At 41.0% G+C, this 23,655-nt stretch overlaps 1 pseudogene; it reads right to left on the reverse strand.

The window, feature by feature from the left end:
• Window positions 1-10,648: 10,648 nt before the first annotated feature.
• On the reverse strand, window positions 10,649-19,458 carry LOC130503139 (uncharacterized; annotated as a pseudogene).
• Between the last annotated feature and the right edge of the window lie 4,197 nt (window positions 19,459-23,655).

The following is a 23,655-nucleotide window of genomic DNA, read 5'->3' on the forward strand; positions in this document are numbered from 1 at the left end:
TTCACAGCTTGTCTCCCCCTTGCTTCTAGCTTCTTGCCTTCTTCTTGGTTGAGATCAAAGCCAACATGTCTTTGAGATGATAATGAGGAGTGTCTACCCTCCTGGCTTTCACTTGAATCCCCCACTTCCTCCCTTCTGAATGGGCTTGCAAGGCACTTGTAATACAGACTTTTGTAGGGCCAATTGCTTCACCCATCAAATAACCTTTTGAGCTTCTTCTATGACATGAGCTTGTTCTCCCCTTTCTTCTGGCTTCTGCCTCCAATTAGGGGTTGAGACAAAGCTTGCTTTGTTCATGAGCTCAATAGGTACCTGATGAATAGTGCAAAAAATGCATGTATAAATTCTCAAGGGGCAACCTATTCACACATAAGAATAAGGATGGTTTAGGTACTTCCCTTGCATCAGTTTCTAGAATGTTGTTGAGGAGTGCTGAGCACTTGAATCTCCACGCTTTTCTTCTCTCAACCAGCCTTGCATTGTTCTCTTGAATTTTAATCATGAAGGGGGACTTTGCAGCTCCATGATCTGCCACCATCATGTGATTGCTCAGCCAAGAATATCCCTAATTGAATAATCCTTATATCCTTGCATCTGACTGGTGAGCACATTGAGGAGTGACAGCATTTCCATACTGATCACTTTGACCCTCTTTAAAATTTCCAACCTCTTGATGGCCTTCTATGAGGAAATGAGACACTGAACACTGAAAGCTTCATGGATCTTCTGGTAGCTCACTGATATTCCCCTCCTTTCACACAACCTCCTGCTGTGTTCAAGTGCTTGGACTTTACCACCATATTGCATTCACAGAACACTGAAAGCTTCACAGAGATACCAGCTTCTTCTTGAGTCTCGTTTGCTTCTTCATCAGTAGCTATCTTGAGAACTGCCTTTCACCAGATTAGCTCCCCTTCTTTGAAGAACAACCAAGTACTCTCCTACTGATCATTGAAGCTTCTCAATACTCCCCCACAAGCTTGGGACTGAGTATAGGAAGAACCAAGCTTGGAAGGATGATAGCTTCATGATCAGATCACAACATCAAACCATTACACTCTCACTACTGGTTCTGCCATCTTCACGGAATGCTTGTGTCTTCATAAGCTCTCCACAACCACCTCAACACCTGAGGCCGCTTTGCTAGAGTACCTTCTTCATGCACAGCCAAGACTGCTCTGAACAGTCTCTTCGCTAGACACGCCACTGCCTAAACCCCTGATAGCTTCATCTTCATTCTTTGGTAATGGTAAGGAGGGAAAAAGGTCTTGAACTTTGGCTCCTTAGGTCACTCACATGATTCCCACCTTAAGCTTGAATTGAGTATAGATTCAAGCTTGAAAATGTGCCTCACTAAGCTTAAATTCAGGAGCACACCACCCTAACAGCTGCGCTTAAATCACTGATTCACCATCTGCCTTCAGCTTCAAGTACCATTGGATCACCGGTCTTCCTCTTGACTTAAGTGGTAACCTTCTTTTCTTGTGTGTCTTGGACCAGGAGCTCAACAACCCTCTTGGTCTGCGCTTCTTATAACCAGTCCCTACATCACAAGCAACTCTCATTGTCTTTTGTTGTGTGTCTTGGACCAGGAGCTCAACAACCCACTTGGTCTGCGCTTCTTATAACCAGTCCCTACATCACAAGCAACTCTCATTGTCTCTTACAATGGACCAAACCTTTCTCTTGTCTTGTGAAAGATGTATGAACTCAGATCACATCCTGAAACAACACTCAACCTCCAAACAAGATAAGACACACACTAGGATCAGACCTTGGTAAAACACCAATCCTGATCCCAATGTTATATATAAAAAAAAATGCAATGGACAGAATCTAAACAACTCATTCAAATCAAATCCATGCAACCAACTCTCTAAATGCACATGAATGAAAACTCATTACAGACAAGGCAATTAGGCTAATTTTAATGATCATTTAGGCAACAATATGAATAAATGACAACCAGAGACTAGAAAACACATCTAATCACCTTACACAATTTACGAATGCACCACTGGACCAGGAACAACAAATGGATGCAAAGGAAATATCAGAGACAATTTTAAAGATGCAATACAAGACCAGGAAACACTCCTAGACCTCTATCAATGAAACAAAACAGACACAGAGACTAAGCAACTCACTTAGACCAATTTAAAAACAGAACAACACAACTTAAGTATCATGGGACAGAAACTGGGTTCAACAACTCTAGCAACTTGAACCTGTCCCAAGGATACCAAACAATCTCAGTGTCTAGACACCTCGCCTAGAACACTCACAGCACAATAATTTAATCTAAGGCAATAACTAGACATGACTATGCTAGCTAGCTTAGAAACAAATCAAAACAAAACCACACACACAACTTTTGTAACATGGGACAGAAACTAGGTTCAACAACACTAGCAACATGAGCCTGTCCCAAGAACAAAACAAATCACACAACACAAATAATTAAACTAGAACCTGAACTAGACAAGACCTTGCTAGTAAATTCCTAGAACAAAACACACACAACCAGAAACAATTTAAACAATTAAACAAGCTCAAATTAAAGTTCAGGAGGTTAGCTTACAACTCAAGGAACCTGAGCTAGTTCCTTGTACCTCCATGGACATGGTTCATCTGAACTTGGCAGGTTTGAGGTGTGGGTGAAGTTCCCAACACTTCTCCTTTGTGTGTTTTTCCTTCATGTCAGGAACACACTTAAACTCCCTCCTGTCCTCTTGCTGGTCGTGGGTCTTGGTGGTTAGAGAATGAGCTCCAGCTTTGTTGGCCAGAGAATAGTTTGAACAGCCTAGCTTTGAAGCTTCTTCAGTAACCTTGCTCCAAAAATGGTTTCTTCCATGAATTTTCTTCAGCAATTTGAACCAGAGGAGGTGGTTTAGTATCTTCTTTGTACCCTTGGCAGTCTCTTGGGTTGCCATTTCTTTTGTGTTCTCCATCTTGAAGAGTTTTTGGACCAGTGGACAATAGAATGTTCCTACTGGTTTTGCAACAGACTGGACTTTGATGAGGCTTGCTGGACTAATCTGAAGCCTTCTTGAGTTCCAGACACTAAATTTCTCCTTCATCTTGAGTTCTGGTGAATCTCTTCTCTCCTGGAAAAGCTTTGGACCAGAGGATACAAGGATGAACAGAAACAGTTTTAAAGAGTAATAAGAACTGGAAATGATTTGCGGAAGCTTTATAGGTTCTCAAGAGCTTGTTGCTCTGATACCATGAGAGAATTGTGAGAATATGATGTGAGAGTAAAGGAGAACAGAGTATGGGCGAGTTTAGTGATGGAGAGAATAAGAGTTTCTGTGAGAATCAAAGAGAGAGTAATGGACAGTAAGTGAGTATTTGGAGTATTGTTTGAGAGATTAAGTAACCAGAGAGTGTTAGAGACTTAGAACAGAGTATATTGAAGTGAGAGAACTCCTCTCCTTGACCAATTTCGTGATACAAGAAGGCATTATATAGCCAAACACATACAGCAACCCTAATCAATTGAATAACAATATCATAAACTAATATTATCCTAGGGAAACAAGAAACAACTATTTCTGGAAGAAGACAAGGGACTGAGCTGCAGACTGGGTGAGATAGAGACAGGTCCTAACAGCTCTTTGCAGCTCACATGTGATCTCAGTTTGAATTCAAACCAGAAGTCTTGGCGCCAACTCTTCAACCACTCTTTGAAGTATTTTCGACAGGAACTCCCCATCTTTGTACCAACATGATCATGACCCTATTTTTGCACTTTCTTTATCTTGATCCTGATCTTGCACAATCTTCTCTTTAGTGATTAAAGGCTGACCCGGACACTGCTTGTTTCATGATCTCCCTTGTGCACTCTTTGGGCATCATTTCTTTTGCACCAACTTTGCACAAGTACACCATGATCATTCTCAGCTTGCGCTTCTCCCTTCTTCATTCCAACATTCCTGATCAGAGTTGTTGCGGATGGTAGGTGCACCAGAGTAAGCTACCAGAGACTCCCCATCACCAGTATCTCCCCTTGTCACCTCTTGACTCTTACTAGTACCAGCTCCACTTGATCCTCCACTTGCACACTCTGACATATGAGCTCTTGCTTCCCGGTCCTTCATGAACTTAGCTGGCTTCAAATGGGGGTGGAGAATCCAGCAGCTACTCTTCTTGTGGCCATGCTTCTTACAATGGTCACAATTCCCATTGAACTTCTCATATTTGCCTTGTATGGCTTTATTAGCTTGCGGACCTTCACCATGTTCAGCTTGAGATGCTTGATTAGCCAATGATAGCTCTCCCTTTCTTCCAAATAAGCCAATGGAGCCCTGCTCCTTTTGAATCCGAGAGCATACTTCTTCCAAGTCCGGGAGATCATCATCTCTCAACATGTGCTGAATGAGACCATTGTATGCTGGATTCAGTGTCAACAACAGACCAAAGACCTTGTCTTGTTCCCTTCTCTTGTTAAGCTCCTCAGCATCAGTAGTGGTCGGCCTCAGCATCTCTAGCTCTGACCATAGAGACCTAAACCTTCCGAGATGCTTAGTGAACTCCATGTCTTCTTGTGCAAGGCTATTGATTGCTTGCTTCACTTCAAAGACTCTACTGAGGTTTGAAGTGTTTCCATACACCTTTTTCAAGGTATCCCATAGCTCCTTAGCTGACTCACAGTAGCTATAAGCATCCAAGATGGATGGTTCCAATGAAGCGTGCAAGAAAGACATCACCAGCATATCTTCCTGCTCCCACTTCTCTACATCAACACTTGAGACTTCTTCCTTGTCTCTCTTCAACTCTCCGAGCTTTGGAGCTTCACCCTTGGTGATATGACTCCATAAACCCTTACAACCCACTGTGGTTCTCACCATCCGAGACCACACAAGATAGTTGGTTCCCTTGAACACAACAGCAACTTTCATATGCATACTTCCTTCCATGTCTAAAACCACAACGATCCTAGTACTCTAACTCTTCACCCACAAAGCTTTCTCAACCCACAAACAAGTCTCTATCTTGCCAAAGATATCAACTTGAACCGCAAAGACTAAAGCAAACACCTTTCTACACCTAGCTACCCGATTGTATCTCCTTCAAAGATAACAAACTTGAACTGAGTAACCTTAGCTTGAACTGGCTGGAAAGGATCTTGAGCTTGAGTCTTCACACCACGAACGTAAGTAACACACTTCTCTAGCTTCAACACACTAGAACGGTTTCGTTTTGAACTTGAGAATCTTCACACAACCCGGGAAGAGAAGAACTTTGAAGAACAGCAGCAAGAACACCAAGAACACCAAGTTTCTCTTTGGATCTTCACTAAGGAATCACCAAAGAGCTCACACGAACTCAGATTGTCTTCAACCTGGCTCTGATACCATATTATTTTGTATGATCTGAGTGTAAAAGAAGATTAAAGGAGACTAAAGAGAGATTAAGAGATTGAAAAGTCTAGAAATGATTCTCAGATGTAATAGTAACTAGATGTAATAGTAACCAGAGACATAACTTTCATAGATTGATAATGAGTGAGGGTTTACAAATATATAGTGAGAGGCTAACTATGGTTTCGACAAGTAAAGAGAGTCTTAAGCACTATTCTAATCATGTGGAGTCAAGGGAAGAGTAGGCGCCTTATTTGAAATGCTTGGACAGTATGCTTCACATGCTTGATGCCTTTAGCATCTTGACTAGATCCTCTTTGCCTTTCCAGCCTTGTACAGGCTGTCATGGCGCGTCTCAACTTGATCTACAACGGTCACAAGCTTCCCTCTCTTACCTTCTCCTTGGTTAAGAGTGTTTGACATCTCCTTATCTCTTCTCTTCTCCAATTACCCATTTACCTCAGTAACTCCTCTTTTACCACAGTAACTTAAAGTTACTGTAATAGTAACCACCCAAATAGTAACTTGAGCTCTTTCTCCTCTTCTCCTTTCCATGTTAACTTCTTCTCTATCTCATAAATATAATCACCTCAACTCAACAGTGGTTTATCCTGGTCTGATAAGACTCATGAAGATAATAGCATATGTCCGAACAGGCTAATCTGGAATCATCTGGATAGAAGGTGGGATATCTTTTAGCTCACAACACTTATGAGATTTATTCAACTTCCTGGTTATTCTCCACTGATTAGTGGTTCCAAATAAAGCTTCTTAAATCGTGGTTCATCCTGGTTTGATAAGAATAATGAAGATATTGCCATATGTCCGAACAGCTAATCTGGAATCATCTGGATAGAAAGTGGGATATCTTCTTACTCACAACTCCTATGAGATTTATTTAACTTCCTGGTTATTCTCCACTGAATAGTGGTCCAAATAAAGCTTCTTAGATCGTGGTTCATCCTGGTTTGATAAGAATCATGAAGATAATGGCATATGTTCAAACAGGCTTATCTGGAATCATCTGGATAGAAAGTGGGATATCTTCTTACTCACAACTCCTATGAGATTTATTCAACTTCCTGGTTATTCTCCACTGATTAGTGGTTCCCAATCAAGCTCTTATATATTGGTTCATCATGGTTGATAAGAATCATGAAGATATTGCCATATGTCCGAACATGCTAATCTGGAATCATCTGGATAGAAAGTGGGATATCTTCTTACTCACAACTCCTATGAGATTTATTCAACTTCCTGGTTATTCTCCACTGATTAGTGGTTCCAAATAAAGCTTCTTAGATCGTGGTTCATCCTGGTTGATAAGAATCATTAAGATAATGGCATATGTCCGAACAGGCTAATCTGTAATCATCTGGATAGAAGGTGGGATATCTTGTTGCTTACAACACTTATGGATTTATTCAACTTCCTGGTTATTCTCCACTGATTAGTGGTTCCAAATAAAGCTTCTTAGATCGTGGTTCATCCTGGTTTGATAAGAATCATGAAGCTATTGCCATATGTCCGAACAGGCTAATCTGGAATCATCTGGATAAAAAGTGGGATATCTTCTTCCTCACAACTCCTATGAGATTTATTCAACTTCCTGGTTATTCTCCACTGATTAGTGGTTCCAAATAAAGCTTCTTAGATCGTGGTTCATCCTGGTTTGATAAGAATCATGAAGATAATGGCATATGTCCGAACAGGCTAATCTGGAATCATCTGGATAGAAAGTGGGATATCTTCTTACTCACAACTCCTATGAGATTTATTCAACTTCCTGGTTATTCTCCACTGATTAGTGGTTCCCAATCAAGCTTCTTATATATTGGTTCATCCTGGTTTGATAAGAATCATGAAGATATTGCCATATGTCCGAACAGGCTAATCTGGAATCATCTGGATAGAAAGTGGGATATCTTCTTACTCACAACTCTTATGAGATTTATTCAACTTCCTGGTTATTCTCCACTGATTAGTGGTTCCCAATCAAGCTTCTTATATATTGGTTCATCCTGGTTTGATAAGAATCATGAAGATATTGCCATATGTCCGAACAGGCTAATCTGGAATCATCTGGATAGAAAGTGGGATATCTTCTTACTCACAACTCCTATGAGATTTATTCAACTTCCTGGTTATTCTCCACTGATTAGTGGTTCCCAATCAAGCTTCTTATATATTGGTTCATCCTGGTTTGATAAGAATCATGAAGATATTGCCATATGTCCGAACAGGCTAATCTGGAATCATCTGGATAGAAAGTGGGATATCTTCTTACTCACAACTCCTATGAGATTTATTCAACTTCCTGGTTATTCTCCACTGATTAGTGGTTCCCAATCAAGCTTCTTATATATTGGTTCATCCTGGTTTGATAAGAATCATGAAGATATTGCCATATGTCCGAACAGGCTAATCTGGAATCATCTGGATAGAAAGTGGGATATCTTCTTACTCACAACTCCTATGAGATTTATTCAACTTCCTGGTTATTCTCCACTGATTAGTGGTTCCAAATAAAGCTTCTTAGATCGTGGTTCATGCTGGTTTGATAAGAATCATGAAGATAATGGCATATGTCCGAACAGGCTAATCTGGAATCATCTGGATAGAAAGTGGGATATCTTCTTACTCACAACTCCTATGAGATTTATTCAACTTCCTGGTTATTCTCCACTGATTAGTGGTTCCCAATAAGCTTCTTAGATATTGGTTCATCCTGGTTTGATAAGAATCATGAAGATATTGCCATATGTCCGAACAGGCTAATCTGGAATCATCTGGATAGAAAGTGGGATATCTTCTTACTCACAACTCTTATGAGATTTATTCAACTTCCTGGTTATTCTCCACTGATTAGTGGTTCCCAATCAAGCTTCTTATATATTGGTTCATCCTGGTTTGATAAGAATCATGAAGATATTGCCATATGTCCGAACAGGCTAATCTGGAATCATCTGGATAGAAAGTGGGATATCTTCTTACTCACAACTCCTATGAGATTTATTCAACTTCCTGGTTATTCTCCACTGATTAGTGGTTCCCAATCAAGCTTCTTATATATTGGTTCATCCTGGTTTGATAAGAATCATGAAGATATTGCCATATGTCCGAACAGGCTAATCTGGAATCATCTGGATAGAAAGTGGGATATCTTCTTACTCACAACTCCTATGAGATTTATTCAACTTCCTGTTTATTCTCCACTGATTAGTGGTTCCCAATCAAGCTTCTTATATATTGGTTCATCCTGGTTTGATAAGAATCATGAAGATATTGCCATATGTCCGAACAGGCTAATCTGGAATCATCTGGATAGAAAGTAGGATATCTTCTTACTCACAACTCCTATGAGATTTATTCAACTTCCTGGTTATTCTCCACTGATTAGTGGTTCCAAATAAAGCTTCTTAGATCATTGTTCATCCTGGTTTGATAAGAATCATGAAGATAATGGCATATGTCCGAACAGGCTAATCTGTAATCATCTGGATAGAAGGTGGGATATCTTGTTGCTCACAACACTTATGAGATTTATTCAACTTCCTGGTTATTCTCCACTGATTAGTGGTTCCAAATAAAGCTTCTTAGATCGTGGTTCATCCTGGTTTGATAAGAATCATGAAGCTATTGCCATATGTCCGAACTGATATTTTGGAGATTAGTAAGTGTATTAAGAGAATAGAGGAGAGAATCCGAGAGTAGAGACCAGAATAAGAGAGATTTGTATAAAGAACTATTTGAGAATCATGATGAACAAGAGAGAGAGTTGTGTAGAGAGATAAACTCTTGATTAATTATTATGAGAGCTCAGTACAGGATATATAAAGGGAGATTACATAAGGGTTTGCGCAACTAATCACTATGCAAAGCATGTGAGGTCAAAGGTAAACACTAGGCTGAGATTAAACACATGCTTGATGCCAAAGGTATCTTGACTAGATGCTGTTTGCTTTACAGCCTGTTCACAGCTCAAATGGGCGCGCCACTTCTTCCCTCTAACGGTCACAAACCCCATTTGAACTATGCAAACCTTCCTTCTCAACCCAAGGCTCCCTCATTGCTCTCACTCGCCAAGTTACCTTACTGCACAACTCATTGATATAGGCACAAAGAGGCCCTTGCTCAAGCTGGTTGGATAGTGGTGAGGATCAAAGAACCGGTTGCTAATGAAGTGGAGTGAGATGGAAGGATCTGATGTAGAGGATGGTTTGAGTGAAGGATCCGGTTGTATTGAGACTCGCAAAGACACCAATGGAGGATGGAAAGCACCACTTGATCGAATAACCAACTTGATACTTCAAGGGATGAAAGATGGCGTGTTGATGAATGATGGATCCTTGTTGCTTGTTCGTATAAACAACTCAACAATGATATAGAGATGGATAGATGGAGTGAAGGTTGATTGAATCACACAATCAAAGAGATGGATCGAGGTGAAACCACAAACTCTATGGAGAGGAGTTTGATAAATCACGATTTGCTTGGAGGCTGCTTCTCACAAACTCTCAAAGACTTTAGGTTTAGTTGCTAGGGGCAAACTGACTCATATATTTCATAAAGGTTAAAGATACATGACTGCTTATAAGGGACTTATATAGTGTCCAATGCAGTTGTGCCCTTCTAGGGGTCTTGAAGCAAAAACAATACAAAGACTCGATCTAGGACTTAAGAAAGCATAGGCTAAACAATGCCTGACTCAACGAAATGAAATAAAAGAAATAAAATGTCTCAAGACCCTGCAAGATAAACCATAGGATATAATTCATAATGTAAATGGACTTACCTTACTTACCTTGATGTGGATGAGATTTGAAAAGAAAGTAGCCGTTGGAGAGGAGCCTCTTTTGATCTTGTCAAGTGATGTCGTTTGAAGGCTTGCTCTTCTCTTCTCAATGCTCACCGTTTCACTTAGGCGTGATGACAAATAAGGAAACCATTCCTTTGTGAGGAAGAATGGACCATATATTATCATCATCCTTTGGACCAACTTGTATAACATAAGCTTCATCTTTATTAGCTTCTCCTCCGGTTATAGTGAATTGATCCATGCGGTTTGTGATGGCTTCTAGCTTGGTGTTGATGTTGCTCTTGATGAGAAGAACTTCTATGGCTTTGTTAAAGCTGGCAGTAACACCTCTAGTTCCTGATCTTGTCCTTGGAGCTTGTCTAAGTGTGGGGATGTTGATGTCTGGTTCTATGTCCTCATCATTCTCTCCCTCTTGAGAAGGTTCTGACCTCAGAACAGTTTCATCTGCATGAAAGTAAGATAAATCTGACACATTGAAAGTAGAAGAAACATTAAACTCGACCGGCAGCTCCAATTGATAGGCATTGTCATTGATCTTCTTCAAGACTTTGAATGGGCCATCTCCTCTTGGTGAGAGCTTGGACTTCCTTTGCTTTGGGAACCTCTCGGACCTCATATGTAACCAAACCCAATCTCCTGGTTCAAATGAAACCTCCTTTCTTCCCTTGTCACCTTGCTTCTTGTTTTGCTCATTTTGCTTCTCTAGGTTCTCCTTAACCTTCTGGTGGATTTTCTTCATAAGTTCAGCTTTAGTCTCACCATCAGTACTCACCATTTGATCCTTTTGTGGTAGAATAGGAGAGAGATCTAAAGGAGTCATTGGCTTAAAACCATACACAATCTCAAAAGGTGAAAGTTTAGTAGCTGAATGAGGAACTCTATTATAAGCAAATTCAATGAAAGGTAAACAATCAAGCCAATTCCTTAAGTTCTTACCAACCGTGGCTCTCAAGAGAGTGGATAGAGTGCGGTTAACAACCTCAGTTTGTCCATCAGTTTGAGGATGGCAAGTGGTAGAGAACAAGAGCTTGGTACCTAACTTCCTCCAAATGGTCCTCCAAAAGTGGCTCAAGAACTTTGTGTCCCTGTCAGAAACAATAGTTCTAGGAATACCATGAAGCTTAACCACTTCCTTAAAGAATAAATCAGCAGTTTGAGTAGCATCATTAGTCTTATTGCAAGGAATAAAATGAGCCATCTTAGAAAACCTGTCCACCACAACAAAGATGGAGTCCTTGTTCCTGATCTTTGGCAAACCTAAAACAAAATCCATGGAAATATCTACCCAAGGTAGGTCAGGGATAGGTAAAGGAATGTAAAGACCATGAGGATGTAACCTGGATTTAGCTTTGAGGCAAACAATGCATCTTGCGCATAGCCTCTCAACATCTCTCCTCAAGTGTGGCCAATAGAAGTGTTCTGCCACTATACTCAAGGTTTTGTCACGTCCAAAGTGTCCCATAAGTCCACCACCATGTGCTTCTCTCAAGATCAAGTCTCGCATGGAACCTTGTGGAATACACAACCTCTTATCCTTAAATAGAAACTCATCATGCTGATAGAAGGATCCGAATGCTGCTTGCTTGCATTGCTTGTAGATGTCTCCAAAGTCTGGATCTTCTTGGTATTGCTCTTTGATGTGCTCAAACCCCATTACCTTGGCCTCCATCAAAGATATAAGCGCATGCCTTCTTGACAAAGCATCAGCTACAATGTTCTCCTTTCCCTTCTTGTACTTGATGATGTAAGGAAAAGATTCCACAAACTCTAGCCACCTTGCGTGCCTCTTCTTCAAGGTAGTTTGTCCTCTCAAATACTTGAGTGTCTCGTGGTCAGTGTGGATCACAAACTCCTTAGAGAGTAGATAGTGCTGCCAAGTCTCCAATGACCTCACTAGTGCATATAACTCTTTATCATAGGTAGGATAGTTGAGTGTAGCTCCATGTAACTTCTCACTGAAGAATGCTACTGGCTTTCCTCCTTGAGTCAACACTGCTCCAATACCTGTCCCTGATGCATCACATTCAATCTCAAAAGTTTTGTTAAAATCAGGTAAAACTAAAACAGGAGCATTAGTTAAACTATCTTTGAGGTTTTGAAAGGCCTCATCCTGTTCACTTCCCCATTTGAAAGCTACATCTTTCTTGATTACTGAAGTTAATGGGGCTGCTATGGTGCTGAAGTCTCGGACAAATCTTCTATAAAAGCTTGCTAGTCCATGGAAACTCCTCACATGACCTATTGTAGTTGGCGTGGGCCATTCTTGCACTGCCTTGATCTTCTCTTCATCTACCTTTAGACCCTGTGAACTAACAACAAAGCCTAGGAAAACTAGTTGATCAGTGCAAAAGGTACATTTCTTGAGATTAGCATAAAGATGCTCTTGGCGCAAGGTTTCCAAAACCTTTTCAAGATGAATAAGATGATCTTCTAAGCTGTTGCTATAGACTAAGATATCATCAAAGTATACAACTACAAACTTACAGATGTACTCCCTTAGAACATGGTTCATGAGGCGCATGAAAGTGCTTGGAGCATTGGTAAGACCAAATGGCATGACTAGCCACTCATAGAGACCTCTCTTGGTCTTGAAAGCAGTCTTCCACTCATCTCCTTCTTTCATTCTTACCTGGTGATAACCACTCTTCAAATCTATCTTTGAGAAGATAGTGGCACCACTGAGTTCATCTAGCATGTCATCTAGCCGTGGGATTGGATGTCTATACTTGATGGTGATGTTGTTTATAGCTCGGCAATCAACACACATCCTCCAAGTCCCATCTTTCTTTGGCACTAGAAGAACTGGAACTGCACAAGGGCTTAGACTCTCTCTTATGTATCCCTTGTCCATCAAGTCTTGCACTTGTCTCTCCAATTCTTTGGCTTCCTCCGGATTGACTCTATAGGCTGGTCGGTTTGGCAATGGAGCTCCTGGTACTAGATCAATCTGGTGTTCTATTCCTCTTATTGGTGGTAAACCAGCAGGAATATCTTCTGGAAAGATATCAGGGAACTTCTCAAGTAGTTGCACAACTTCTGGTGGGAGTTCTTGATCTTTATAATCTGTCAAAACACCTTCCTTAAAGATCATTAGTAGCACCTGTGTTTTGTTCTCTAAAGATTTTAAAACTTTAGATGGACTAATATAGAGATTAGTCTTACTTACCTTGTTTCCTTTGCTCATATCCTTTTGCAAGTCAAAGACTTGTTGTGGAGTTAAAGGAGCTAGATTGTGCTTGCGGTTGTTGTGAGTGAAGCTATAGTAGTTGGTGCGTCCATTGTGTATGGTCTCCTTGTCAAATTGCCAAGGCCTGCCAAGCAAAAGATGACCAGCTTGCATAGGAACCACATCACAAATTACCTTGTCAGCATATCGGCCTATGCTGAAAGAAACTTCCACTTGTTCACCAATCTTCAGCTCGGTTTCATCATTTAACCACTTCAATCTATAAGGTCTTGGATGCGTGGTTGTCTTGAGACCTAGCTTATCAACCAAATACTTGCTAGCAACATTAGTACATGAACCACCATCAATGATCAAGCTACATACCTTAGATTCAATGGTGCATCTTGTATGAAAGATGTTTTCCCTTTGAATGGTTTCTGGTTCGAACATGGCACTAAGTACTCTTCTTGTCACAAGTATCTCTCCCTCATCTGGATAGTCAGTGATCTCTTCATCAGTAGCATCCGCTTCTTCTTCTTCTTGAGTCTCATATCCTCCATCTTCTCTAAGGATCATGACTCTTTGATTAGGACAATCTCTTGCATAATGTCCTTTACCTTGGCACTTGTAGCAAGTGATGTCTCGGTTTCTAGGTGCACTAGGCTTGCTTTGATCAGCCTTGTTGCCCTTAGATGTATCAGCAGTGGAGTTCTTCTTGAATCGGTTCTCAACCTCAATGGACTTGCCTTTGTCATTTCTTTGAGCTGGTGGAGTCCAAGTGTTCTTACTTCTACTTGTAGCTGCGGTTTTGCGCTTGATGTGTTGCTCTGCTTGGATAGCAAAGTGGATTAGATCATGGAAGTGCTCATAGTTCTGTCTCTCCACCTTTCTTGTTATCCTATCTTGAAGTCCATCCAAGAATTGTGCCATCAAGGTTTCCTCAGAGTCTTGAACTTCTAAGCGGTTCCTCATAGCATCAAACTCTTCATAGTACTCCTCAACTGACTTGGATCCTTGAGTGAGCTTCCTGAACCTCTTTTGCAAGTCACGGTAGTAGTAACTTGGCACATATCTTCTCCTCAGCATGGCTCTCATGTCATCCCAAAGAGCAATGGGTGCACGCCTTAGCCTTCTCCTCTCGGATAGCTCTCGATCCCACCATGTCAAGGCGGTGTCAGTGAGCTGAGCAGCAGCTAGAGAGACCTTCCTTAGCTCGGAGTAATGGTAATAGTCAAAGATATACTCCATGCGTGTCTCCCAATCAATGTAGGCATCAGGATTAACCTTTCCAGCAAAGGTTGGTGGCGTGAGCTTCAAGTCTTTGCCTCCTTGCCATTGATCATGCTCTTGATCATGTCCTCTTCCTCGGTCTCTTCCTCTATCTCTAGCATTTCTTCTAGGAGGGGGTCTTTGTTCTTCCTCTTCTAGACTCGGCATATCACTATCCGAATCATCCTCAGCTTGGGGATTGTTTTGTTGCTGTTGTTGTGGTTGTTGCTGGCCTTGAGGATTGTTGTTTGCTCCTTGAGCAGGTTGGTTGGCTTGAGCTTGTTGTCCTTGCTCTAGGCGAGTCATCCTCTCACTGATGGATTGCATTGCAACTAGGAGCTGAGCCATAGTGGTTGCGGTATCAGCTGAAGATGAGCTATTATCTCCCATATCTTATCCTGAAAGAATCTCAAGATCAAGTGAAAGATATCAAAGAAGCAAGTTCAAAGAATACAATTTGCAAAAGATGATAATACTAATGCAAAAGAAACAATTGAAACTCGGCAATGATATAAAACAAATGAAAGATGGACCAACAATGATATGAATGCAACAAGAATCTAAATATGGAAAGTTGAAACTATATGAAATGAAATCCTTTTTTTTTTTATATAAAAATGAATATGAAATGCAAAACTTGAATAAGAAAACTTTTTTTTTGTATTTTTTTGTAAAACTTTTTCGAAAAGAAGACGCAAGTACTAAATATGGAAATCAAAAAATGTTGGATGATATGTGATGGATGCGCAAATGCTATTTTAGGCAAAGATAAGCAATCAATCTAAACAACACAAAGCCTTTGATTTTCGAAACAAATATGGATCAAACACTAGGAAAACTCTATCTCTTTTCTTTTTCTTTTTCGATTTATAACTAAGAACACCAAGAACAACAAAGGTGAATGCAAGGAATGCAACAAAGAACAATTTTTTTTTTTGCTTTTCTTAAATAAAACTACACGATCTAAAGGAATAAGGAAAAGAGATAACCAAATAAGGAGCCTTTCGGCTCTGATACCAAAATGATATAGGCACAAAGAGGCCCTTGCTCAAGCTGGTTGGATAGTGGTGAGGATCAAAGAACCGGTTGCTAATGAAGTGGAGTGAGATGGAAGGATCTGATGTAGAGGATGGTTTGAGTGAAGGATCCGGTTGTATTGAGACTCGCAAAGACACCAATGGAGGATGGAAAGCACCACTTGGTCGAATAACCAACTTGATACTTCAAGGGATGAAAGATGGCGTGTTGATGAATGATGGATCCTTGTTGCTTGTTCGTATAAACAACTCAACAATGATATAGAGATGGATAGATGGAGTGAAGGTTGATTGAATCACACAATCAAAGAGATGGATCGAGGTGAAACCACAAACTCTATGGAGAGGAGTTTGATAAATCACGATTTGCTTGGAGGCTGCTTCTCACAAACTCTCAAAGACTTTAGGTTTAGTTGCTAGGGGCAAACTGACTCATATATTTCATAAAGGTTAAAGATACATGACTGCTTATAAGGGACTTATATAGTGTCCAATGCAGTTGTGCCCTTCTAGGGGTCTTGAAGCAAAAACAATACAAAGACTCGATCTAGGACTTAAGAAAGCATAGGCTAAACAATGCCTGACTCAACGAAATGAAATAAAAGAAATAAAATGTCTCAAGACCCTGCAAGATAAACCATAGGATATAATTCATAATGTAAATGGACTTACCTTACTTACCTTGATGTGGATGAGATTTGAAAAGAAAGTAGCCGTTGGAGAGGAGCCTCTTTTGATCTTGTCAAGTGATGTCGTTTGAAGGCTTGCTCTTCTCTTCTCAATGCTCACCGTTTCACTTAGGCGTGATGACAAATAAGGAAACCATGCCTTTGTGAGGAAGAATGGACCATATATTATCATCATCCTTTGGACCAACTTGTATAACATAAGCTTCATCTTTATTAGCTTCTCCTCCGGTTATAGTGAATTGATCCATGCGGTTTGTGATGGCTTCTAGCTTGGTGTTGATGTTGCTCTTGATGAGAAGAACTTCTATGGCTTTGTTAAAGCTGGCAGTAACACCTCTAGTTCCTGATCTTGTCCTTGGAGCTTGTCTAAGTGTGGGGATGTTGATGTCTGGTTCTATGTCCTCATCACTCATTTACCTTTTACTGTGTGGTAACTTTATTTTTACCACACAGTAACTTTTCCCAAGTTACCTTCTCCTTCTTCTTTTCTCTCATAATTCCTAATCTCTTCTCTCACTCCTTTCAACACTCCCCCTCAAGCTTTACCATGTGAAACAAGTAAAGCTTGGAAGGACCATAAGATCTCCCTCATTAAAAACCTCATCAAAGAAAACCCATTGGGACAAAACTTTGATGAGGGAAAAAGAGTAAAGACCTTATGATCAGGGGACTATTGAGTGGGTGAGAGATCAATGAGTCCTAACCTGATATGTATGGACTCCATTGTCTTCTGCCTTGCTGCCTTGGTGAACACATCTGCCAACTGATCTTCACTTCTAGTATAACATGGCAAGATTACTCCCAAGACTATCATCTGCCTCACCTTGTGGCAATCCACTTCAATGTGCTTTGTCCTCTCATGGAACACTGAGTTTGTAGCAATGTGAATGGCAGCTTGATTGTCACAATGCATTGTCATTGGAGTCGCCTGATCAATCTCCAAGTGCTTTAAGATCCCTTTGATCCATACCAACTCATTTGTGAGCTTTAGCATTGCTCTATACTCAGCTTCTGCACTAGAGCATGACACCACCTTTTGCTTCTTACTCTTCCAAGTAACCATGTTGCCTCCAATGAAAGTACAATAGCCGGTTGTAGATCTTCTATCTGCTCTATCACCAGCCCAATCTGCATCACAGTACCCTACTGCCTCAGTGCTTTTGTTGCACCCCATCCATATTCCCAAACCTTGAGTTCCATTCAGGTACATAAGAACTCTCTCAACCATACGCCAGTGATGTTCTTTTGGAGCTTGCATATGCTGACTGATTTGGTTCACAGCAAAGCAAATGTCTGGTCTGGTAATGGTTAAGTATATCAGCTTTCCCACAAGCTTTCTATACAGTTTTGGATCATGGAATGGCTTGCCATCTTCTATCTCCCCCTCACGTGGGACCTTGTATCCATCCTCCATAGGCATCTTAGCGGTTCTTCCTCCATATGCACCAGCCTCTTTGAGTAGATCGAGTGCATACTTCCTTTGGCATATGAACAACCCTTCCTTTGATCTACATAGCTCAATCCCAAGGAAGTATTTCATTTCTCCCAAATCCTTGATATCAAACACTGACTTCAGGAACTCTTTTGTAGACTTGATCCCTTCCTTGTCACTGCCTGTGATGATGATATCATCCACATATACAAGTAGAACAATGGTGCCTGAAGGAGAAGTGAGTGTGAAGAGTGTGTGATCCAGTTCTGACTTTCTGAATCCTCTCCCATTCAGAGTTGTGCTTAGCTTGTTGTACCAAGCTCTTGGTGATTGTTTCAAACCATAAATGGCTTTCTTTAGCCTCAGCACATTCCCTGGTTTCACCATTCCTTCAAGACCAGGAGGAGGTAACATATATACTTCATCTTCTAGTTCACCTTGGAGAAAGGCATTCTTTACATCCATTTGCCATAGGTCCCACTCAAGATTGGTTGCAACTGATAGTACAATCCGAATGGTGTGGAGCTTGGCAACTGGTGCAAAGGTATCAATATAGTCCTCTCCATAGGTTTGAGTGAATCCTCTAGCTACAAGTCTTGTCTTGCGCCTGTCTATCTTACCATTTGGTAAGTACTTGATAGTGAAGATCCACTTGCAAGATACAGCTCTCTTCCCTTTAGGTAGCTCACTCTCATACCATGTATCATTCTTGATCATGGCATCTGCTTCAGCATTGACTGAGTCTCTCCATTCTTGAATCAACATTGCTTCTTCATAGCTTCTTGGCACATAGCTCTCATCTAGACTGACCATGAACGAGCAGTGTTCTTCAGGGAACTCAGCAAATGAGCACACAGCTTGAGAGGGATGCTCCACAGCCTGGGCATTGTAGTACACTCTTGTGTTTACCCAGTTGGAAGCATTCCTCCTAACCCGTGTGCTTCTCCTCAAGGGAACTTCTTCTTGAACTCCTCCATTAGTTTCTTCTTGCATCTGATCTTCATCCACTTGAACCTGGTCTTCAATCTCTTGTATCTGAACCTCATCCTCAGCTCCATGTCCTGTGTTCTGATCTCTTCCTACTGATTCTTCTCCACTTTGAGCAGGACCATCTGAACTTTGATCTCCCAGACCTCCAGTTTCAGATTCTCTGCCCCCCTCATGCTCAAAGTGGGATGGTTCTTCAGCTTCAACAGTAGTAGGCTTTTGATGCCCACTCTGATCCTGGGACACTCCAATCCCAAGTCCTTGTAGTATGTTTCTCAAACTTGCAGCTCGATCTGATGGTTGAGAAAGATCTTCAAGGTCTTCCCAATTCTTCCCATCATAATACCCTTTTTCTTCTATAAATCTCACATCTCTAGACACCAAGACTCTTCTCCCATCCGGATCAAAGCACTTGTATCCCTTTTGTTCAGTAGAGTATCCAATGAACATAGCCTTGGTACTCTTTGCTTGCAACTTGTTTCTCATCTCACTCGGTACCAGCACATAGCATAAACACCCAAATATCCTCAAGTGATCCACCACTGGTTTACTCTTGTTGAGAACCTCAAAAGGAGACTGATCCTCTAGTATCTTGGTTGGTAACCTGTTGATCAGATAACAAGCAGATAATACAGCATCACTCCAATACCTCTTAGGAACACTTGTATGAAACATCATGGACCGAGCAACCTCCATGAGATGTCTGTTCTTCCTCTCAGCAACTCCATTTTGTTGTGGAGTGTATGGACAGCTAGTTTGATGTAGAATCCCATGTTGAGCTAGGTGGTCTTTGAACGCATTGCTAGTGTACTCCCCACCATTATCCGACCTGAAAATCTTGATCTTGGCATGATAATGGTTAGATACATAGTTTTGAAAATTTTTAAAAGCTTCTAGCACCCTATCTTTGGTTTTAATGAGAGTTATCCAGGTGTATTTGGATTTTTCATCAATGAAAGTGACATAATACTTATAGCTATCCCTAGATAAACAAGGAGAGGTCCACACATCCGAGTGAACAAGATCAAAGCACTTCTCATAGATAGTAGTAGATCTTTGAAACACACTCTTACAATGTTTTCCCAAAATACAAGCTTCACAATCATTATTCTTAAACATGACACCTGGAAACATTAAGCTCAAGGCTCTAACATGAGGATGACCTAGTCTAGCATGCCACAAATCATCCTTGCTTAAAGAAGAAACAGAACTAAAAGAAACACAAGACTTTGAAATAGGTGCAAGATCTTCAAGCATATAAAGATCTCCTTTGGTGGCTCCTTGCCCAATCAACTCACTGCTCTCAATATCCTGAAACTTCACATCATTAGGACTAAAAATAACATTGCATTGAAGGTCAGTGGTGCATCTCTTGACAGATAACAGGTTTGAAGTAAACTCAGGCATGAAAAATGCTTTAGAATCTCTATCAAACAACTTCAACCTACCAATGCCTTTTATGGGAATCCTATCACCATTTGCAATCATAACATGGCCATGAGCAGGTTCAATGTCTTTAATGAGAGTACTATCACTTATCATATGATGAGATGCACCAGAATCAATAATTAAAGGCTTATGCATGTTTCTAGCCATATTGGTTCTAGGAGAATGCTTCAAGGACTCTAATACTCCTCTCAACCTATTAGAGAGACTAGAAGCATTCGCAGCAGGGTAAGAGTTCTCAAATATGCCTAGCAACCTATCATGATCACAAGACATTTTATGAGCAGAATATGAGTAACCAAGGGTGTTTCCGAGAGTGTTACCAGACTCCTTAAGAGCCTTGATGAGTGCATCAATGTCAGACCTCCTGATCATCTCCTGATCCAAGCTTTTTCCACTTGAGTGATGAGAAGTTAGAGCTTTGCCTTCACTTTCACCCGCTTGATTACTTGGGCTAGCTCCGGATGAACTAGAACCAGTAACTTCAGCAGAAAGGTGAGCTTTAGCTTCCCTATCCTTGTTGAACTTGCTAGGCTTGAGATGTGGGTGAAGGATCCAACATTGACTCTTCTTATGACCCGGCTTCTTGCAGTGATCACAGCTCCCTTCAAACCTCTCACCATACTTTCTTCCTTCACCCTTGTAACCCGCCTTGTTAGCTTGAGCTTCCTCTGCTTGGTGAGCCATAGAAAGATCTCCCTTGCCATCAAACAAGCCGAGAGACCCTTCCTCTTTCTGAAGTTGAGCACAGACTTCCTCCATGGTGGGTAAGCTTGCCGACCTCAGTATGTGTTTGATGACATCCTTATAGCAAGGATCAAGTGTCATCATCAGTCCAAACACCTGATCCTGTTCCCTCCTCTCCATGAGAACCGCTTGATCACTTGTGCTTGGCCTTAAGCTCTCTAGTTCAGACCATAAAGATCTAAACTTCCCAATGTGTTTAGTTAACTCCACTCCATCTTGCATCAAGGAAGTGATAGCTCTCTTCAACTCAAACACTCGGCTTAGGTTTGAGACATTTCCAAATGTCTTTTGGAGAGTCTCCCATAGGTGTTTGGGAGTCTCACAGTAGCTGTAAGCTTCAAGCAAGTGAATCTCTAGTGATGCTTGAAGGACCGAGAGCACCATCAAGTCATCTTGAACCCACTTCTTGTCTTCAGCTAAAGCAAGCGCTTTTCCACCCTCACCATCTTCATCTTCTTTGGCCACTGGTTCTGGACCATCATCAGTGATGTGGTTCCACAACCCTAGCCTCCCAATAGCAGTCTTCACCAAGCGAGACCACAGCAAATAGTTTCCACCACCTTTCAAAGCAATCGGAACTGTAACCAGTTTGTTTCCACCCATCTTCTCTTGAACCGACTTGAATGAATCTCAAAGCTTCAATCTTGTAACTCAGCTGAAGAACCTCACGAACTAGACCTCAGGAACACAAGAACACAAGATAACCAGTACGCAAGACACCAACTTTATCACAAGAACCTTTGAATCCGCAAGAACACAAGAGAGAAAAAGAAGTAGAAATGACTCGATCTCTTAATACCACAGCCAACCTGGCTCTGATACCATGATATTTTGGAGATTAGTAAGTGTATTAAGAGAATAGAGGAGAGAATCCGAGAGTAGAGACCAGAATAAGAGAGATTTGTATAAAGAACTATTTGAGAATCATGATGAACAAGAGAGAGAGTTGTGTAGAGAGATAAACTCTTGATTAATTATTATGAGAGCTCAGTACAGGATATATAAAGGGAGATTACATAAGGGTTTGCGCAACTAATCACTATGCAAAGCATGTGAGGTCAAAGGTAAACACTAGGCTGAGATTAAACACATGCTTGATGCCAAAGGTATCTTGACTAGATGCTGTTTGCTTTACAGCCTGTTCACAGCTCAAATGGGCGCGCCACTTCTTCCCTCTAACGGTCACAAACCCCATTTGAACTATGCAAACCTTCCTTCTCAACCCAAGGCTCCCTCATTGCTCTCACTCGCCAAGTTACCTTACTGCACAACTCATTTACCTTTTACTGTGTGGTAACTTTATTTTTACCACACAGTAACTTTTCCCAAGTTACCTTCTCCTTCTTCTTTTCTCTCATAATTCCTAATCTCTTCTCTCACTCCTTTCAACACGAACAGGCTAATCTGGAATCATTTGGATAGAAAGTGGGATATCTTCTTACTCACAACTCCTATGAGATTTATTCAACTTCCTGGTTATTCTCCACTGATTAGTGGTTCCCAATCAAGCTTCTTATATATTGGTTCATCCTGGTTTGATAAGAATCATGAAGATATTGCCATATGTCCGAACAGGCTAATCTGGAGTCATCTGGATAGAAAGTGGGATATCTTATTACTCACAACTCCTATGAGATTTATTCAACTTCCTGGTTATTATCCACTGATTAGTTGGTGCAGCCTGGGTATGGCTTATGCTCCTGGATCACTTGAAGGTAATAGAAGTGGGTGTTCTAGGAGGCTACTAGCACTCTGTTGAACTATGGTCGACACTCTACAGCTATGGTGTGGCTGCAAAGTTGGATAGCTACTCAAAGACACAGGATTACCCTGTATAGTCTAAGATGGATTCACAAGGAATTCCTTCCTTTAAGTGAGATCAATGTTCCTTTAGCTGAACAGAGAAAGCTTGAAGACTTGAAACAACTTGAGAAAATAATTCTTAGATTGAAAGTTGAATGAGTTTCAAAGCAAGCAGCCATGAACTCTTAAACAAATGTCGACAGAAAATCAAAGAAAGCCCTAGGCTTAAACCAGATGGTTTAATCCTAATCCTAATACTAATTAAAATCGAAATTGGTCTAATTTAAAATCCTAATCCTACCCAAACTTGGTTTATTGTTTCTGGTTTAAATTAAATGAAAGCCCAATAACCAGAAACATTACAATTTAATTAAATTGAACCAACAGGCTGGTTTGTCTTGGTTATCTCCCTTGCAAACACCTCCCACGATTTTGGCTAAGTGTAGGAGACTCTTCTCTTGTGCTCTCAGCCTTGATCTAGTCATTGGTCCAATCCACACACTAGCTGGTTCTCCTGGTGTATCTCTCTGGTTCTGGTTCTGGTCCTGGTTCTCCTCATCAGCAGCCTCCTCATCAGTGTCACTCAGCTCCTCCTCAAGGTCTCTGGTCATGGCTACACCATCCCCTCCTCCTTTAAAAGGATTTGACCTCAAATCTGATTCATCTGCAAAATAAGGATCCAAGTCAGAAACATTGAAAGTAGAACTGATTGTGTACTTCCCCTCAAGATCAATCTGGTAGGCATTGTTGTTGATTCTTTTCAGCACTTTGAAAGGTCCATCTTTCCTTGGTAGCAGCTTTGATTTCCTCTCAGCAGGAAACCTCTCCTTTCTCATGTGAATCCACACAAGATCACCCGGCTCAAGTACTAGCTCCTTGCGCCCCTTGTTCTTGTGC

The sequence above is a fragment of the Raphanus sativus genome, unplaced genomic scaffold (genome assembly GCF_000801105.2).
Source record: "Raphanus sativus cultivar WK10039 unplaced genomic scaffold, ASM80110v3 Scaffold0826, whole genome shotgun sequence".
Lineage (NCBI taxonomy): Eukaryota > Viridiplantae > Streptophyta > Magnoliopsida > Brassicales > Brassicaceae > Raphanus > Raphanus sativus.